The 19,123-nt window shown below is 41.3% G+C and overlaps 1 pseudogene; it reads right to left on the reverse strand.

The window, feature by feature from the left end:
• Positions 1-13,559: 13,559 nt before the first annotated feature.
• Positions 13,560-17,383, reverse strand: LOC140690156 (inner nuclear membrane protein Man1-like; annotated as a pseudogene).
• Positions 17,384-19,123: the final 1,740 nt, after the last annotated feature.

Consider the following 19,123-nt stretch of genomic DNA (forward strand, 5'->3'; position numbering starts at 1 on the left):
CAATGCCTAGAAGGAATGTAAGATATTTTTGAGGGTAGCTGTAGAAACTTCCTGGTTCTTTGACCAAGATTTGAACCAGGATTTGATAACTTGCCTCTATCATTTCTTGCTTCATGCTTTCAAGTTCAGTTGGAAGCAGAGCAGCTCATCCCACTGCCATTAATTCTTCAAAGAAGGTCATAATTTAATAACTCTTTTACCATTAAGTGTTACAGACCACCAGCATTCCAATCGCTACTACCAACTAGACTACCCCTACCTTCAGCCCAACCCGGTCAGGTAAAGAATCCCAACTCCCATCACCTTGCCTGAAACCATCCGGAGATCAGTTATTGTATCTTTCAAAGTTTTTAGCAGAAAATGACATAATCTCTCACAGCTCTATTATACAGGGAGGAATTTATTACAATTATCTTGTAGATTTTCTAGTAATCCAGATGCTAGATGATAGGGGCAGGAAAAAAAGGCTTTTTAGCAAAATGGGGCTCAACAAAAACCCATGGTCCCTTCTGTTCTATGATGACACACATGCCACCAAATTTTTCCAAAGAATCAGTCTGTGCTTGTGGCTGCCTCTTCATATTTTGTACTTCTTCTTTCCAAGTCTTCCATGGTGCACTTGCTTAGTGGAATTTAGGTCACACACAGAAGCCGCACTGAGAATTTTTAGCTTTCTAGCCTCTAAAGCATAGGAGGACACACCAAAGGGGATTTAGAGTTGGCATTGCGTGAGACAGTCTGCACCATCTAGGTAAAGTGCTTCACCAGCAGGAATCCTGATGTAGCAACATTAATAAATATTATTGAAATAAACTGAACTCCTTTGAGAAGTCCTTCCAAAACCATGCTTGGTTAAATGTAATTTATCACTCTTCTGCATGCTTTTATGATTTTCCAACTCATCTATAGGTGTAAATCTGGCATTTTTCTTGCCCTCTTCCCATTTATGTGAACTCTTTGAAGACTGTGTGATGGACTTCTTTTAGGCCCCATGGTTCTCCCAAGAGCACATTCAAGAACATGAGAGGAGGAACATAGCTCTGACCTCAGACATCTAAGCTGACATTCCTGACATATTCATGTTATTCAATGTGTCATCTCGAGTTAAGTACTCACTTCTCTGACTTAAAATTTGTTTTCTTTAGCCATCCATTCTCTGGCAGAACACCTATTCATACAACATTTTGTAATTCTTAGAACTGTACTAACTACTTTAAACATATCATCTGGTTTATAAGTTGCCAGTTTATAGGGAACAAAATCTAGTTTGTTTTAGATTTTGTTGTTCCCTTTTCCCTCCTTTTATGCTACAGAAATGCCCTATTTTTCATTTTATAACCTAAGATACAATATTACGTGGAATTATGGAGAAGTGTTACACTTACTGGTAGGTTTTGTTTGACTAAATCTTAAATTGTCCAACTGTTCATAGAGAGGAATGTAAAACAAACAAACAAAAACAAAAAAAAAAGAGGAAAAAAACTTTTGATTTGCAAGGATTTAAAAAAATGTACCATCCTTCTGGAAGAGGTGGTCACCAGAAGGAAAAGCAGGTGATTTTTTTCTAGGTGTGAAAGGAGCAGACAGAGGCATGAGTTCTGATCTAGTACTTTGAGGCTGGGACTTGATGTATGAATTTTAATAGTTGATTATGAAGAGCTGTGATCCCAGGAACCTAAAGAAAGATGACCCTTGCACTGGGGGATGGAAGGATCTATCTCCTTTAAAAACTATCTTTCTGCCACAGAGATCTGAAGGAGTAGAAACACCACCAGAGCAGAGGGCTGACACAGTGCAGCAGACTAAGGTAACAGTCACCAGTTGTGACACACTTTGGGAGTGAGAAACTGGCAACTTGGACTTAATCATGCTAAAACTCCTTTAGAATTAGAACTGAAAAACTCCCTAGAATTCTCTGACAATCCAACAGAAAAGGAGAGAGATACTGAAATTCCTGGTATGACACAGATGAGAGGCTGCACAATTTATTTGGGGGAAAAAAAGAGATAAGAATACGCTGATACCATTAAGCCTGTGGAGAAATTCACACCATTCACTTAAACTTAGTATGCCTTGCTTTCTCTCCCAGAGTTTCTGCCTTGTTGTCAATAAATGTCTGGGCTTCTGATGTGTCATCAAATATTGAAGGATAATGCTAAGTAATATGTTATAATTCCCCAGTGTTCTGATACTATATATAGAAAACCCTAAAGACTCCACATAAAACCTACTAGAACTGATGAATGAATTTACTAAGGTAGCAGGATACAAGATTAACATACAGAAATCAGTTGCATTTCTTTACACTAACAATGAAATATCAGGAGGAAAAAAATCCCCTTTAAAATTCATCAAGAAAAATAAAATACTTAGGAACAAACTTGAGCAAGGAGGTGAAAGACCTAGATACTGAGAACTATAAAACACTGATAAAGGAAATTGAAGATGATTCAAAAAAAAATGGAAAGATACCCCATGCTCTTGGATTGTATTTTGCTGTACAGCAGACACTAACACAGCATTGTAAATCAACTATACCTCAATTTTAAAAAAATCTAAAAAAAAAAATAGCATTAATTCTCCAATGTTCTGCAATGCTTCCTGCTTTTTACTTTTTTGGGGGGGGGGTTAGGGGTAAATTCACTTATATTGGGGAAAGCCTTTTTTTTTTTTACACCTGTTCTTTAACATCTTCCTAACTCAAGCCTATAGTTATTTCTCTGTGTATTACAGTTACAGAAAAAAATGTTTTTTGAAACATTTTAGAAATATCAACAAAATCAAAACACCATGGACTTTCAAGGATAACTGTATATTACTTCATATTATGCTCAGCATCTAGCACTTTGGGGTAATTGATGGGATTGGGAGGTTTAACAACAACAACAATAAAAAGCTATTGGCAATTTTCAGAGTCCTATAGCAAATTTTGGGAGCCTTCAAAACAAGAGAGATCCTAAAATCTTAATAAATTTTATATACAAAATTAGGATACTGCCTCCTCCTCAGACTCAATGGATTGTCCAGTGCATTTGCATATTTAGATGAGTCATTTGTAGATGTCTGTGTATTCAGTGATCTCCGTCTCCCTGTCTGAACTCCTAGAGCTTGTTGCTTGCACAGTTCATCAGGTGAAAAAGCATTCTAAGTGCCTTGAGACACTCTGTTATACAACCTTGATTGCTTCTCTCCTAATATAATAAATTCTGTGAGGAAGGCCGGTACCTGAACCAGAAGACTAAATGTGGGGAACACAAAATATAAGGTGCTGCCCACCGCCGTAGTCTGCCACCCTGGGAATGTCAACAAGCAATGCCGAAATTCTGCAGTAGTCAAACTACAGCTGTGACCATTATCCCCTGAGCAGCCTGTGGGTCCTCCTTTCCTTGTTCTTCTCCACCGTGTAACTCATCTTCTGGCTGGGAAGAACTCCATCCCTGCTGCTTCTTTGGTTTATGACATGTCCACTTTCTTCATGGCCATTTCATGATTTCTTACTGATCTCAAACCAAGACTGTACAGTGATTTTATCATTTAGGTCGTCCTGATGAGCAATTAGAGCTGTTACTGCCAGACTCGTTCTATGGCTTCTGAGTTCAAAATGAGCTTGAGACTCCCCCTTTCTATCTCGAATGGGGCCATTAAGGGAGGTTAGAGTTAGATGTCAGAATTAGCCAAAATGTAGGATTTAGTAAAAGGTCCATTACACACACGGTGCTTCCTCTATTGCAATAAACCTACGTACTTAAAGGAGAGGAAGTGTCCTTGTCTTAAAAGATAAAAAAATCATCATGTATCTCATCCTAAATATTTTCTTTCCATTTTGGCCCCTATTCAATTTACAACCTCTTTTCTTAGTTTTCTTTACAGCTGAACATTAAAAAAAATTGAGGGGGGTAATTAGGTTTACTTATTTTATTTTTAGAGGAGGTGCTAAGGATTGAACTGAGGACCTTGTGCATGCTAAGCATGCGCTCTATGACTTGAGCTACATTGTCCCCTCCTTGAACATCTTCAATGAGAGCTTGTGTTTGCTGTCTCCACTCTTTAGGTCCCCTAAAATGGCTCTCCCATTCTCACTGGTTCCCAATAAGTAACAGATGTGCTCTTGAGTTAGGATTACTTAGGAAAGTGTTATTTACAAAGGGAATATTTATAAGAGATGGTGTAATACCCTGGGGTTAGTAATATAGGAGCTACAAGCAACGACTACTAGGCCCAAGTGAGGAGCAGTTAATGAGACCCAGAAGGAGAAAGCCATGTAGACCATGAGAAGAGTGGTGATTTTGGACTATTCCATCTAACGTGGCCTCACAGCGGTTGAGCAGGGAAATAAATATATTGACCTGTCTCTCCTTCCTTCCAGTCTCTTGTTGGCGCATCTCATTGGACAAACCCAGAAGAAGCCAGACACCAAGAGAACACATGGATGGTCAGCTTTTTGAGACAAAGGGCAAATTAAGAAGAGTGGTGAAAAGTTGGTATGAGGGTAGAAAGACACCAGGCATATTTACCTCCTTATTACATTGGAACTACACCCATGGGAAGTCTGTCCCCTCTAATGTTCAAACCCAATGGCCTCTGGTTTCATTTACATGCCATCTATTTGCCTCTTTTCATCTGGATCCCATGAAACTTTCTTTTTTTTCTTTTCCTCTTCTTTAAAAAATGTTTTTAATTGAAGTACAGTCAGTTTGCAATGTTATGTCAGCTTCTGGTGTACACATGTTTCAGTCATACATACACATATTCCTTTTCATATTGTCATAATAGGTTACTACAAGATATTGAATATAGTTCCCTGTGCTACACCATAGAAACTTGCTGTTTATCTATTTTATATACAGTAGTTAGTATCTGCAAATCTCAAACTTCCAATTTATCCTTTCCCACCCCCTTTTCTCCCTAGTAATCATGCCTGTTTTCTATGTCAGTGAGTCTGTTTCTGTTTTGTAAATAAGTTCATTTGTGTGTGTGTGTGTGTGTGTGTGTTTAGATTCCACATATGTGATATCATATACCTCACTCTTGATCTTTCTCTAAACCTTAACTTGTTTATAAGTTTCCATCCATAAACCTACAGGTCCTTTCCTGGCACCCCATCCATTTTCCACCTCCCCTTTAGCACTTCCTCTCCATTTCCATGGCACACTTCTAATATGCCTCTTGTGTATAATCTGTCTACCAAGTCCTCCACCACACTAACACCCAGCTTGTCCTACCAAGGAACACCTCTTGCTGTGACATTTTCCCCCTAAAATGTGAGATCTCCTTTTTGTCCACAGGATAATCTCTAAAGTCTAGCTCCTGTCAAGTTTTCACCCCTCAACTTCTGCTCTCTTCCTCCACAACTTGTGGCCAGCTAGACTATTTCAAGTTGTCTGAGCACATTCATACCATTAGGATTTGAAGATACTGCCCATTCTGTCCATCATTTTTACCTCCTTTCTGTGTAATGCACTGTTTCATCCTTCTAGACCCAGCTCAAATGTGTTGTGATCTGTGAGTTCCACTTTGCTTCTTCCCAAGAAGACTTGATCCCTCCCTCTGCTTTGCCCCGAGAGAACTTCCATGGCCTTTGCCCTCATTTCTACTTTGCCACTGAACTAATAAGCTATAATCATTCCTCCCTGTTATGCAGTGCTTAAGGTGGGAGCACTGCTTCACTTATCTTTGTATTACTGAAACTTATCAGAGTGTCTGGCAAATGGAAATATCTCCCCAAATACTTGTAAAGTGAATGAGAGATGACTGGCTTGACAGATCGCCCTCCAGCTGGTGTCTGAAGAGCCTTTCTCCTGTGGATCAATAGGTATGTTCATATGTAATAGGAACTGTGGTCAGAGTCCTGGGAAGAAGCGACATGACACAGCTCAGGTGCTACTTTGCTACAGGACAGGGTAAGCATCCTTCTATGGCCATTTTCAGACCTGACATTGTAGCACTTAAGAAGCCTAATAATGCCAAATCAAAACATTAAAAGTTGAAATTTAGGAATGCTGGAGTACTAAAAGAAGTCTCTCTACATTTTTATAATAGCAGGGGTCCCAGTCTGAGCCAGAGCAGAAGCTAAAGGAAGTGTCTTCATCAGAGAACCAAAGCAGGGAGAAATGGGAGACAAAGGGCTCCTGGTACGCAGGCGGTCAGCCCGGGACAGAAGATTCTAGTGAGTCTGGTGCCCTGAAGACTAATGACACTAGGAGCTCTGGAGGCAGAAACTTTGGCAGGGACATGAGTAAATTTACGGCAAGCACTAACAAAAGTGGCAGTGGGCAGCGGGCTGGAGAAGGACAAAATAGGAAAAGCATGAAAGGGCTGTTCATGAGCCCCCTGAGAGATATTTTGGAGGATCCTGGGACAACTTGGTGAGATTCTGAAGGCATTCAGATATTGGCGGATGAAGGTAAGAGACCATGCAATAAAGTCAGGGCCATTAATGTCACTGTATACTTGAAGGCTTTATAGATTACCTCACAATACAGTGCTACTGAGGGTAAAATGTATTTTGCTGTAATTCTAAGGCTGCCATAGTTCAGGACTATATTGGGAGCTCCCTCCATATGTGTTAAATGCAGGACTGAAATAAAGACATCAATCAGGTTGTAATAAGATCTCTTGTCACATAACAAGATCTCTTTTAAAGACTATATGGAAGAAAAAGGCTGGTCTTACTATCTGACCATGCTTTTGAAAATAACTAAAGGACATTCCAAGGTTAGGTTCCTAGCAATTGAGCACAGATAATGAGAATGTGAGAGCAGACATTAAGATAATAGGCATGTATGAAGAGCAAATATAGATTTTTTGTTCCATACTGAGTTTGAATTATAATTTATTCTTTAAATAGTATATTATTTACCTAGAGATGCTTTTAAGATATGAAACCAGCTAAAGGGAACTATTTAGGCACAGAAACATGTTTATTCAGACTTGATTTCATAGCTATCTCTTAAAATAATGAGAAACTAGAAAAGTAAATTATTTCCCTAATACAGAACAACAAAGACACTATCACTAGTTAGAGCATAAAATATTATGTAATAAAGAATTTGGCTGGCCTCTGTCCCTGGCTGCTGGGAAGTAGCTTCTAAATCTTGGGAATTTTTGGAGTGATGGGAGTGTCTCTTATTGATGGTGGCTCATGACAGTTTATGCTAATAAGGTGACTTATGGTGGGGACCCTACATGGCTTATGCTAATGAGATGACTCAGGATGTGGACTGGCCACACCTGAAAGACTAACCATGCAACTAGAAAGTTGGGGCTCTGAGCCTATGTGATACCAGCATGACCTTTGGCAAGGGAAGGGGGTCAGGAGACTGAGTTCAACTGCATGGCCAATGACTCAATCATGCCTATGCAGAAACACTAATAAAAACTCAATGCTGAAGCTTGGTTGTGCTCCCCTGAATAGCACTATTCTGCATATTGTCACGTATCTCTGTGCCGGGAGGGTAACACATTCTAACCCCATGGAGAGAGGACAAGGGAAGCTCTGCATCTGGGACCCTCCAAGACGTTGCCCTGTGTGTCCCTCCTTTTGGCCAGTCCTGATCGGTATCCTTTACAACAAAACCATAATTGTAAGGATAGCACTTTCCTGGGTTCTGTAAGTCATTCTAGGGAATTATCAAACCTGACGGGTAATGGGTAGCCAGCTGGTCAGCAGTGAGGGTGGCCTGGTTGCGGGAAGTGAAGAGCAGACTTATGGAGGATTGTGCCCTTAGCCTGTGAGGCCTGGTCTAGTTCTAGTGTCACAAGTTGCTGCAGTCATCAATCTTTTGTGTAGTCTAGTCTCATATATCACACTCTTACTAACATATTTTGTGCTAGGTTCATAGCATAACATCTGTAGTTAAAGTTCATGACTAGAAGTGCGCATCACCATAAAAGTAGCTCCAGTTGATTCAGCCATTCCTAATGTCATGTGCTTTAAACAGACTGTGGCAAGTGTTGGGCTATTCTTTAAGAAACCTTCAGCCCTCACGGTATTTTAGCTCCTCTCATGTGGCATTCCCTTCACTCCTTCAGAATTCTGTTTCCCTTGATGTTTTCCCCTCTGCACCACCGGTGTAACTAAATGAATTTCTATGTGTTTTTTATCCATGACTAGCATTTCATTCTTATCACAGAATCACAATGGAAATTCTTTGAGAGCCTTAAAAGTACTAAGCTCTGTCATCAAAGAGTCTAAGCAAAACTCCTGCTGGGCTCCTGGCACATTTATCTAATCCACCCAGAGGTTCTTTGATGGCTTAATGTCTTTCATCAACACGTGAAACTTTATTTTCTCTAGCCTTTGAATCAGTAGATCTAACATGACCAATTTCCTTGTTATGACAAAAATATTTCCTTTATAGTATTTTAATTTAGATTACAATTGCCAGACACTCTGTTTTATAACTACTAATGTGTCATCCTTCACTTCTTCAACTGCCAACCACATTCTTTCTAACAAAGGATCACAACCCTCTTTAAAGAAAGCACCTAGGGATTATGCTCAGGGGAAAAAGGCTCAAAAATGTTTTATTTTTTCTTTCAGTCAAAGAGTATTTCATGCTCAGTAAAAATAGGGTTAAAAACAGCTTGAGGTAGAACTGGTGTTGTCTTTCAGTTGCTAACATCCAACTTCACGCTCTGTAACAGGATGTGCACAACAGAGTGCACACCCTTTCATTGCTTGCACATGCTGCCGGTAGGCATGAGTGAGCACCACTGAGAACCTCATGCTCTCCAGAAATGCACACTATACACCGCATTTGCAGAGTGAGCAAAAGAAATTCCCTTTAAAGTACCTAAGGTTTTGTCCAATTTAATTGGTTCCACTTCCTACGGCTATGAACAAAGTGAGCACATCCAGTCTCACACACTTCAGATTTGATTAAATGGCTTTCTTTCATTACTCCTTAAGCTATGTCCACCACATCAGATAGTTTTAGTAGTTATTAATAGTTAATGTATTTCTTTTGCCTTCTCTACAATTGTGGCATTGGAGTTCAATGGGGGCCATTCAGCCCACAATTTTTGCTGTCATTCATTTTCTACCTGTTAAAAGGAGCTGTGGCTTAGCCAGCACCGTGAAAGTACGGAGACAATAAACCGTTCCGCTGTCTCTCCCTGCCGACCCCACGTCACAGCCTGACAGCAGATGTGCTTGGTACTCAGCGCTATGTATGTTCAAACTGCCTGAAAAAAAGCCATATGATTTTTGTGGAAATGCCTGCTATTAAAGGAGGAAATCATATGCCCTTCTAAGTATTTGAATATAAAGGAAAAGAGAAGATATCAAATCAACATAGTAGGTTGAGTAATGATTTACAGATACCATAAAGCATAATTCTTCATTATTTTTAGACCAGGAAAGGACCTCTCCCACTTGAGAAGCTTATTAGCAAACCCAAGGATCTCTGCAGAAACGCAGAGTTGATACATGTGCATGTCCATAGAAATTTTTGCACTTAGTTTTAGTTTTTTGGTCCTCCAGAAGCTTATATATGAATCAAATTAGCAACTAGGATATATATTTGCATGCTATATGTAACATTTTTATATCATATTATATGTAAGTTATGAAACAAGGGCAGTTAACTAGGACTCATGTATAGGTTCTGTGTGTGTGTACATACACATGCATTTTTTTTTTACGCAAATTGGTAAGTTTCAAGTGAGAAGGTGGGGCTGGGTCAAAAGACAGTAACTGGGCTTCGGGCTTTCCTCTAGTTACTAAAGTCTATCTGTGGAACTCTAGAGTTTAAAGGAATTTAATTGCAAAAAATCATTGTATTAACTCTATTAAAGAAATCATATATCAATCAGAAAGGGCATTGGCCAGCTATGGAGGTGTGACAAGATTTGCAGAGACAGTCTTTTTTTGGGGGGGTTCTATTTCACCCCCACTCCATGCCCCCCCCACAACTAGGAGTCTGATTATACAGCGGAGAAGGGAACTATGACAAGCAGCAGGGGCACCAAAAGAATGCAGAAAAGAGGAGCACCTCCTAACTCCACAGGAGGAAGAGTGACACGTGGAAATGACACGTAGCTCAGCTGGGAGAAGGTTTTCCTCTTACCTATCTTCCTTTGCTTCTTAAACATACATAACTTGTTACCTGTACATTTAATTGTCTTTCCTGACAGCTCTGCTACAGTCCTACTGGGACACACTATCTTAACGTGTTTTACAAAACAAAATAAAAACAGGATGATGATAGTTGTAGGGTTATGTAAGTAGGTAAATGCTAAGTGAGTTTCTGTTCCTCAGACCATTTTAAATATGGAGATACAAGACACAAACTTGAGAAAAACATTTTTTTAATGTTAAAAATCTTTAAAAGGCACACATGGGACTTCTCTAATATTTTTTGCTACTTCCTGTGAATCTATACGTATTTCAAAATAAGAAGCTAAAAATGAAAGAAAAAAAATTCCAACATGTATCTTCCATAACACATTTGGAAAATAGAGAATGGTACTTTTAAAAAAGCCATATACATATAAAAAATACAAGTTTACCTATAAACTGGAACACAATTGTGAAGTGGACATTGTCTTAAGTACCTCAAAAAGTGAAAATTTAAACACTGTTTTCTAAAAAAACAAGAAAATTAATAGAAAATTCATTTGAAAGAAAAAAATTCCCTTTAACAGTCTAAAATGTGTATCTTTGGAAAACAAAACATTTTATTATTATTTATTATTATTTTTTTTAATTTAATGAAGGTAATTTAATTAATAAAACTAGGATATCAATGAAAAGTTTTCAAAGATCAAATGATTAGGAACTATTTAAAAGGCTAATCTATTATATGCTATGCAAAATTTAAATAACTAATAAAAGCTTACTAAGGCTTACTCTAACATATAACCTACAATCTTCTGGTGAAATTATTACTCAAAGTAAAACTGTTTCCTTAAGCACACTACTTGACCAATGAACCATGTGGTTAAGCACTGGCAAAACATCATAACATGACAAAGGATACATGAATATAGGTAGTGAAATTATTCACCGTTGGGTGTGCAGACTAACTGAACTCACAAGCACTTCTTTCCACCAGGATATACAACGTGTCAAGCATACAATGAATTTAAGGATTCATTATATTTTGACTAAGATTTCTCTAGCAATGTCTACAATGTGTATTTAAAGAATTTAATAAAAATTAAATGTTGAAGAGGTAGGAAATACACTACTAAATATCACTTACAGAAATGACTTTACATATATAAGGTAGTTCAGCAGGAAAATGACAAATTTTATCTAAACTTTGAATAATACCACTTTGCATTTAACAAACTGTCACACTTGACCCTCACAAAAACCCCACAGACAGTAGAAGTTACTACTCCAGTTTAATACTTAAGAATGAGGCTCAGAGGCTAAGGAACTTGACTGAGGTCATTTGGACAAGCCCTAGGACCCAGATCCTCTACCTCTTGGCCACTATTTTTTCCATCACCCAGGCTACCTGATATTTACCACTTATTAAAATGCAAACCACCATATAGTTTCCTTCCTTCCATGTTGGTGGAGGTGACGAGGGTACCAAAGCTCTAGCAAGCCAATCCTTTTCTATGCCATTTGAAATTTTAGTACTTAAGGGGATATTAGTCATTCATCTTAATAGCGACAACAAAGATATGACAGGTCATCTTAGTTGAGAATTATGCCTATCAGTAACTATGTATGTAATCCTATGAAGTAATTAATTATTTTCTTAATCCTAATAAAAGTATCCTTTTAGAAAATCCCCTACAAACAATATCCAAAGTAGAATGGGCTTTTTCATTGAAAACATCTGAAACCAAATTTTAGTCCTATTACTCAATAGCTGTTCAATTGTGGATACATTTAACTTCCTTGAGCCTCACTGTCTTTGTCTATAAAGTGAAGACGCCACCATTGGCCTCTGTGAGTTGTTGGGCAGGTTCAATGAGATTATACTTGTAAAGCATTTAGTTCTTAGAAAGGGCCAGTTCACAGAACAGACCAATTCTGTTAGAGAAACAAACATGCAGACAGTGCTCACAGGTTATGTCATTTACCTGAACTTTCCTAATTTAACTTCTTATGTGACCTTATTTCTTTTCTCTCTCAAATATCTGAAGCAGGACACAATGTATCACTCTTGCAACCAGGGTACCAATTAAAGTGAGTGCTGGACTTCAGTCCTCTTCTAATCCCTTTAAGGAATATTATAATCAATTATCTGACTGTCTTAGAATTGGCTATATTCAAACCAAAGTTTATACTATTTCTGCTCCTACACTTTAAAGTCTGCCATCATTCACTAGTCTGAAACAAAACTAATAACAGTAAGCCAGTTTTACAAACCATGATACACTGAATTCGTGTTGGGTGAAAAGGGTAGGAAGTTTCAAGGGGTGAGGGAAAGGACCTAATACTGAGAAATTATGTATTCAGCAGGCCATCCATCATGCACTAAATTGACTTTCTCTCTTTTAATCTTCCCAGGCATCATTCTAACCAAGATTCACGCTGTTTTACAGATTACACAAGGGAAGCTCAAACTCTGGCTTGCTCCCCCTTGCTCAAGGCACTCTCACCTACAGAAGGCTCTTGCTCAGCTCCAGGCCTTTCCTCCTCCTGTAATCACTGCCCCAATGCTCTCCTGACTGCTGCAAGGCCGTCTCCTTCTCCAGTCTCACCTCACACAGTGCCTGCCCTCATCATCTCTGAAGCAGGGCACACCAATCACTCCACCCTCACTCCCTTCACAGAACATAAGTTGTCAGTACCCACCTCCTTCCTGTGCTGAAGGGCAGGGATGCTCTGCCTTACCACTCCTGTATCCTGAGTGCTCAGCACAGAAAGTGATGCTGGCTTAACAAGTGGACGAACACACCTGCCTACAGCCATTTAGTAAGTTAAAAGGCAGAGCCTGGAAACCAATTCAGGTGAATCTGACTGCAAACTCCTGCACGGCCCTACCAGAACTTTTTTTCGCTGGTGGGAGGGGAGGTGCTTTGGGCTTGGCAATCAATCATTTTTAGATTTTAAAGAAATTATGGAACTACCTACACACATATTTAATACTACAAAATAATTAACCAGAGTTTCAAGAGATCTTACTTCGCCTTTTAGAACCACAACTCAATTTGGGAGAACAAAAACCAACCAACCAAAAAAAAAAATCCCAGTGCATGATGGATGATGCATCTGAACAATCAAAAAACCTCTAAACTATCGAGTAATTGGATTGGCAACTGCACCTATGGTTATTTAAGGCCAAAAGAAAACGTAAGTTAAACACATAAATGCATTTTACTTAGGCTTACTTGTAATAGTCTGTTCTTTTGTAAGATGTTTTCAATTCCCACATACATCATACAGAAAACCTTAAAAGTAGCCATGGGATTTTCATTCTAATCATGGTAATCATGTTCTTTCTTAAAGAAAGATGACAAAAATACACTCAGTCTGTTGCGTTTCACTATTAAACAATGACCTTGCTGACAGAAATCACCTCAGGTAAGATGCCCAGTGCGGTCAGAGCCCAGCACTAACCACAGGCCCTTTGCTCCCTTGCCCAGAGGGTTTAATACTTACTGCCGAGTCCTCCATCCTCGGAGAGTCCTGTCCCTCTCACTCGTAGCTAAGTCAGTCCCAACATGAGGGAAAATAGGCAGGCAGCAGCTAACAGAAACATCCATAAGTAGCGGGCACCGAACCCCCCTGCTGGGGACACCCCCTCCTGTTTAAATTGCTGGAGAAGTTCCTCCTCCGGCTCGGAACGCTTCGGTTTCTTACGGGTGTTTTTCACGTAGCTATGATTGGAGTGATTGGTCCTCAGTGAACTGGAGGCGGCCACCGCCGCAAAGGGAGTGAGGCTGTTAGAAAAAATCCTGGGGGTTCCACGCTGAAGGCCCCACCGCCGATATGATGATTGGTTTTAAGAAGGGAGCCTGTGGACGAATACAAGGTTGAGTCCATGTCGGCGAGCGGCGGCGGCAGGAGAGGGGCCAGGTTCTCAGCGTTAACACGGCGCCTAGGCGCGGGGCTGGAGTCCAGCTGATCACGCCCTCCTCCCTGCGCCGCCGCCGCCGCCTCGAGGTCTCGGCTTCTGACCACACCCCCGGCTCCTGTCCGCACCCCCGGCTCCTGTCTACACTCCCGGCTCTTGTCTACACTCCGGCTTCTGTCTACACTCCCAGTTTCGGTCTACACCCCGGCTCCTGTCTACACTCCCGGCGGCGCCGCCCTGTCGTGCATCGCGATTCCTCCCCTCCCGGAACTGAGGTCTCAGCAGCCGCCGGCCGACTTCGCCGGCAGCGGGGAGAGAGGCTCACTCCGGCCCCGCCCGGGCCGGTGCCAGGAACGGGAGCCGTCCTTCAACACCCGTCCGCTGGAGGCCACGTCCCCGTCCTCCTCCTCCTCCGAGCCCGAACAGTCTTCCCGGCAGCTGTAGGGCGCAGCCCACTGCCATTCACGGTCCGTCCGGACCGCAGCGGCTCCTCGGCCTCCGGGACCTCGTCCTCGCCGCCCTCACCGCCCTCTCCCTCCTGCCCTTCGTCCTCCGCCGCCCCGTCTCTCCCCACCAGGCTCTGCAGCTCCGGAGCCGCCGGCCTCGGGCCCCCCGCCCCGAGCGGGGCTTCCTTTGCGCGGCCGCGTGGCTGCCGGTCACCGCGCTGGCCGTCAGGGGCCGCCGACGGCGGCTTGAGCCCGCGGTGCTGGGCGGAGCCCGGTCCCTCCTCCCGCCGCCGCTGCCGCCACCGGCCTGGCCCCGAGGACCGGCCTCCACCCCGACCCGGCCGAGCTGGAGCGCAGCAGCACTCTGCTGCCGGCCGTGGGGGCGGCCGGGGGGCTCCCCGGGCCCGGAGCCGAGGTCCTGCCCAGGCCCCGGGGGTCCTTAGGTGGGAGAGGTGGCCCGAGGCCGGCCGGACCCGCATGCCCGCGGCGACGACCGTGGCGGCCGCCGTGTTACTGTCGCGGCTGTTCCGCGCCTTGGTGCTGCTGCTGCTCTTCCTCTAGAAGCTCCTTGGCTCCTTGAGGCGGGCCGGGCGGCCGCTCCCTGTCCCCCGGCCAGAGACAAGCCGGCGGCGGGGCGGAGAGAAAAGCTCCTCCGCCGCCAACTGCGGAGGCGGCGATGCGGCCGCCGAGACAAAATGTTTTAACTGACAATTTCAGTATGTGAGAATGTCAACCCACTTGAAAGTCCTGAAATATAAATGTCTGAAAATTAAACTAATAAGGAAGGGATAAAATCTATTGATTTAAAATATAATTATTACTCAATAGTGTCTTTTAGAAAGAACAGAGTTTGACATAAAATCTGACCAGTGACTGCTATTAAATAACCAAAGGGCATTTAAAGTCAAGCGCAGATCTCGTTCCAGTGAAAACTGAAAATCTGTATGACAATGAAAATTTGGAGCGTGTACGTGTGTGAGTGAAGCCTGGACCTTGGGGAAAGAGACAGACCTTGGGGAGGGTGGAAAAGGGAGAAAAATGCTAAGATGGGGAGAGAAACGGAGGCAGAAAGACTAACGGAACAGCAGTCAGGAGACTGGGAGAAGCAAATACGGACAGAGAGGCAGGGAGAAAGCGAGGCACAGAAGAGTAAAAGGAGGGTGAGAGAGGAAGAAGGAAGAGGTCGGGGGACAGACAGAAAGACAGTGGAAGGGGCACATCGAGGGGTATCCCGGAGACAAAGGGAGAAGAAGGATGAGCAAGACTAACAGGAAGGGAGAGGAACAGAGACGCAGAGATGAAGGTGCAGAGATAGCTGGGCAGGGAGAAAGGCACAGAGGGAGAGAGGGAGATGACAGGCGAGGGAGAGGGTCAGGTGAGCAGAAAAGGAAAGACAGGCAGACATAGAGACTGATTCAGACAGGGAAGGGAGAGGGGCCCTGAGACACCAGGCAGAGGATCAGAGAAGGGGACAGACTGAGACAAGGCGGGAAGGACCAACAGGCAGGTGGAGGAAGACAGAGGGAGGGAAAAGACAGAAAGGAAGAGACAAACATTCAGAAAGTCTCACTCACACACACGCACAAGCTGCAAAGGGCAGAGAGAGATAACCTAAAGGAAATAACAAAAGAAACAAAAAAGAGAAGGATACTTCAAAAAGAGAGAAAGGTGGAATGTGGCAAAGGATAGCTAAAAGCATTTGTGTGTAAGAATTATGTGCTGTTTATTTCCACTTTTTTCTTTCATAGTTCGACATAAAATTTAAAACCTCAGGCTTGAAAAAGAAATGATGAAATTCTGGCATTAGTTTGAAATAATATATCTGATAAAAAAAAGCCCTCATTTTAATAATAGCTGTTAATGTCTGATCCTGATTACACAGTTGGGAATCAGAAAGAAATAAAAGAAGGAGGAGTAATTATATTCAGCATTGATTTTTTAAAAAAAGCTATGTAATGAGTTTTGTCCTATCTCCTCTAAAGAGATGAGTTATTTCTTAAGGTCAAAATAATTGTTTCAAATTGCAGAGAGGGGTTGAAAGTATTGCAGCAATTCCAAATACTGTTAAAATTTCAGCTAAATCCAGGTAAAAAGTAAACAAAACTCTCAAAAATCTTCCAAACACGTCAATTATACACTAATGGACATTTTTAGTTATTCAATCTCACCTACATGGTTAGAGTCTGGTTTAGAAGAATCATAAAATATCAAAGTAAATGTCAAAGTTTGCAGACAGTATGATTAGAAATCAGATCTCAAAAATCACATAATGCAGTTAGCATGTGCTCGCTTTTGCAATGTGGTGTTCGACTCCGCTAATCAGAGCAATGACAGAGCTAGGTGTTGCTGTTAAGAAGCACTTTTAAAACAATTCTGATCTAGTCTTCCAAAAAGGAGTATAAAAATTAACATCTGCTTTTAAAGTTAAGGTTCTTAGTTTCTTAATTTCCAAAAGATGTCTTATCCACACTGTATTTGTTCCACAATAAAAATGTTAACATGAAAGAGCCATACAGTATTTCTATTTTAAGATGAACCTGAAAGAGAAGTCATTTTCCAACGGAACAACTGTGCTGCTTTACACAAATATCAATGAGCACACAGGCAAACTGTTCTGTCCTCAAGATACAGAAAGGGTCACAAATGTAGGGGTAGAGTAGAAGGAACTTGTACTACTGCTGAGAACTAAAGGAATCCTGCTCCTCATTCTATCAATCTAAACAAACATATCTTTGCAAAAATAAACAAAAACCATTTAAAAACATGCTCTCATTTTGGACACAGGACTTTATCACATATGCCCCTAGCAAAAATTAGGGTACTAATTGAGTATGTGTAACTCTTCATACGTTTGATCACCTTTTGTACACACTATTAAATCAAAGAGTCACATACCTTCATCGTGTTGGTATTTGCTTCATCATACAGAGTGAGTGAAGGTGTACTTTCCATAGTATCTGTAAACCAATGCTCTGCATTGCTCTTCCACAGAGCTCGCGGAACACACAGCCGGCTGGTGAGCCAGGCACTGGGAGAGCAAGGCTGGAGCGGGCGACAGCACTCGCCCAGGACTCAAGCAACAAAAAGGCAACGGCTCTCTGTTGTGATGTCAGTACCACTCTAGCCGGTCACCACCCAGAATATCTGAGATGCATTGGAAGCCACACTGAGCTCTTCATTAGCAATTCAGAAGCAATGATGCAAAACCCCGTGAAACTGTGAACGTGCAAAGACTATCAGGATTTTTTAGATTTCTCACTATTAAATTTTTGATGCACACTGTTGGAAAAATGTTGAGATAATTAGATTTTTCTCTAATTCCCTAAGGAACAAAATGTATGGAATCTATGCATGGTTAATATATCAGATTTTTAATGGCTCTTTGACATTTTTTATCTTACTAACAAAAAGCCTTTTTGAAAAACCCCAAAGACAATGCCTACAAAAGCTGACATCCAATGAAGTTTTGCATCTTCAAACTGACTTAATTGTCACAAAGAAAGAAAACACATTAGGAACATAATTCCTTATTTCTCAATTTGTGTTTTTTAAAATTAAAATGAGCTGGCTTATTCTGGCAAGAGCATTACTTCTTTATACCAGCAGATGGAGACAGCAATAGAATTGTGATCAGAAGACAATTCTGCCCTGTGCCAGACGCCTGTTGTTTATATTAGGCTCAAGTGGCAGACTTAAAAGGAATTAACTGAAACTCAACGTTCAATAACCATGAGAAGAAAAACAAAATAAAGTGAAGAAAATAAAAATCAAAGGTGCCTAACTGGGTAAAACAGTGAGTAAGCAAGAGAAATGTGATTTTTAAATTCTAGACGCTGGTTTCTGCAATTGCTGGGTAAAGCACATGCCTCTGTCTCCCATTTTAGGGAACACAGATCATACCTTCTGCCAGCATACTGGAGTGCTGCAAGGGTCCTAGCAGACAAGACTCAGACATTACTTGTACTATTTGAGGAAAAGATGTATCCCACTAGCCAGAAACACTACCTTTCTCTGCTACTAAAAGGTTGTCTTCACACCGCTTGTCACTCTACCAGATCAGCAGCGCTCTGTATGCCAGCTTAGAAAACAGCAAAATAAAAGACGCTGACTTTAAAACTTGAAAATAAGTTACTGCTTTTTCAAAACCAGGCTCTATTTCAGACCTATCTGTATAAATCCACCAAACCTTCACCAACTATTCAAACAACAAAAGTGGTAAGACAGTTATCCCTGTCTGAGAGGCTTCACATTAACTTCAAGTTTCCTCAAACACCTGTTTCTCAAGTGTTCAATCCTTTACCATTTCCTGTGCTCTGTGGTACTCACCTGCTAATAAGAGGTAAAAGTCAAGTACCAGCCTAAGTACCCAAAACACAAATATCCAGGTCCCTGATTTTGCCTTAAGTGACTTCTGCTTCCTTCAAAATGTACAAAGGATACTTCTCAGGTAAAATTTTTGTTACTTATGAGAAATATAAATTCAAGGCAGCTTTCCTTAAAAACCGTAATGAAAGCTCTTGTTATGAAACAGATAAACTGAAATGCAGAATAATGAAGGAATCCACCTTCATTGTGGGATAAATTAAAATGAATATTTCTACTAGTCAAAAAGGTCAGGATAAATCCACTTGTATACATGGATGGTCATCATTCAAATGATTCTATTTATTTTTGAGCTTTGAAAATTGTTAG

Source organism: Vicugna pacos, chromosome 29 (assembly GCF_048564905.1).
Source record: "Vicugna pacos chromosome 29, VicPac4, whole genome shotgun sequence".
In the NCBI taxonomy this organism is placed as follows: Eukaryota; Metazoa; Chordata; class Mammalia; order Artiodactyla; family Camelidae; genus Vicugna; species Vicugna pacos.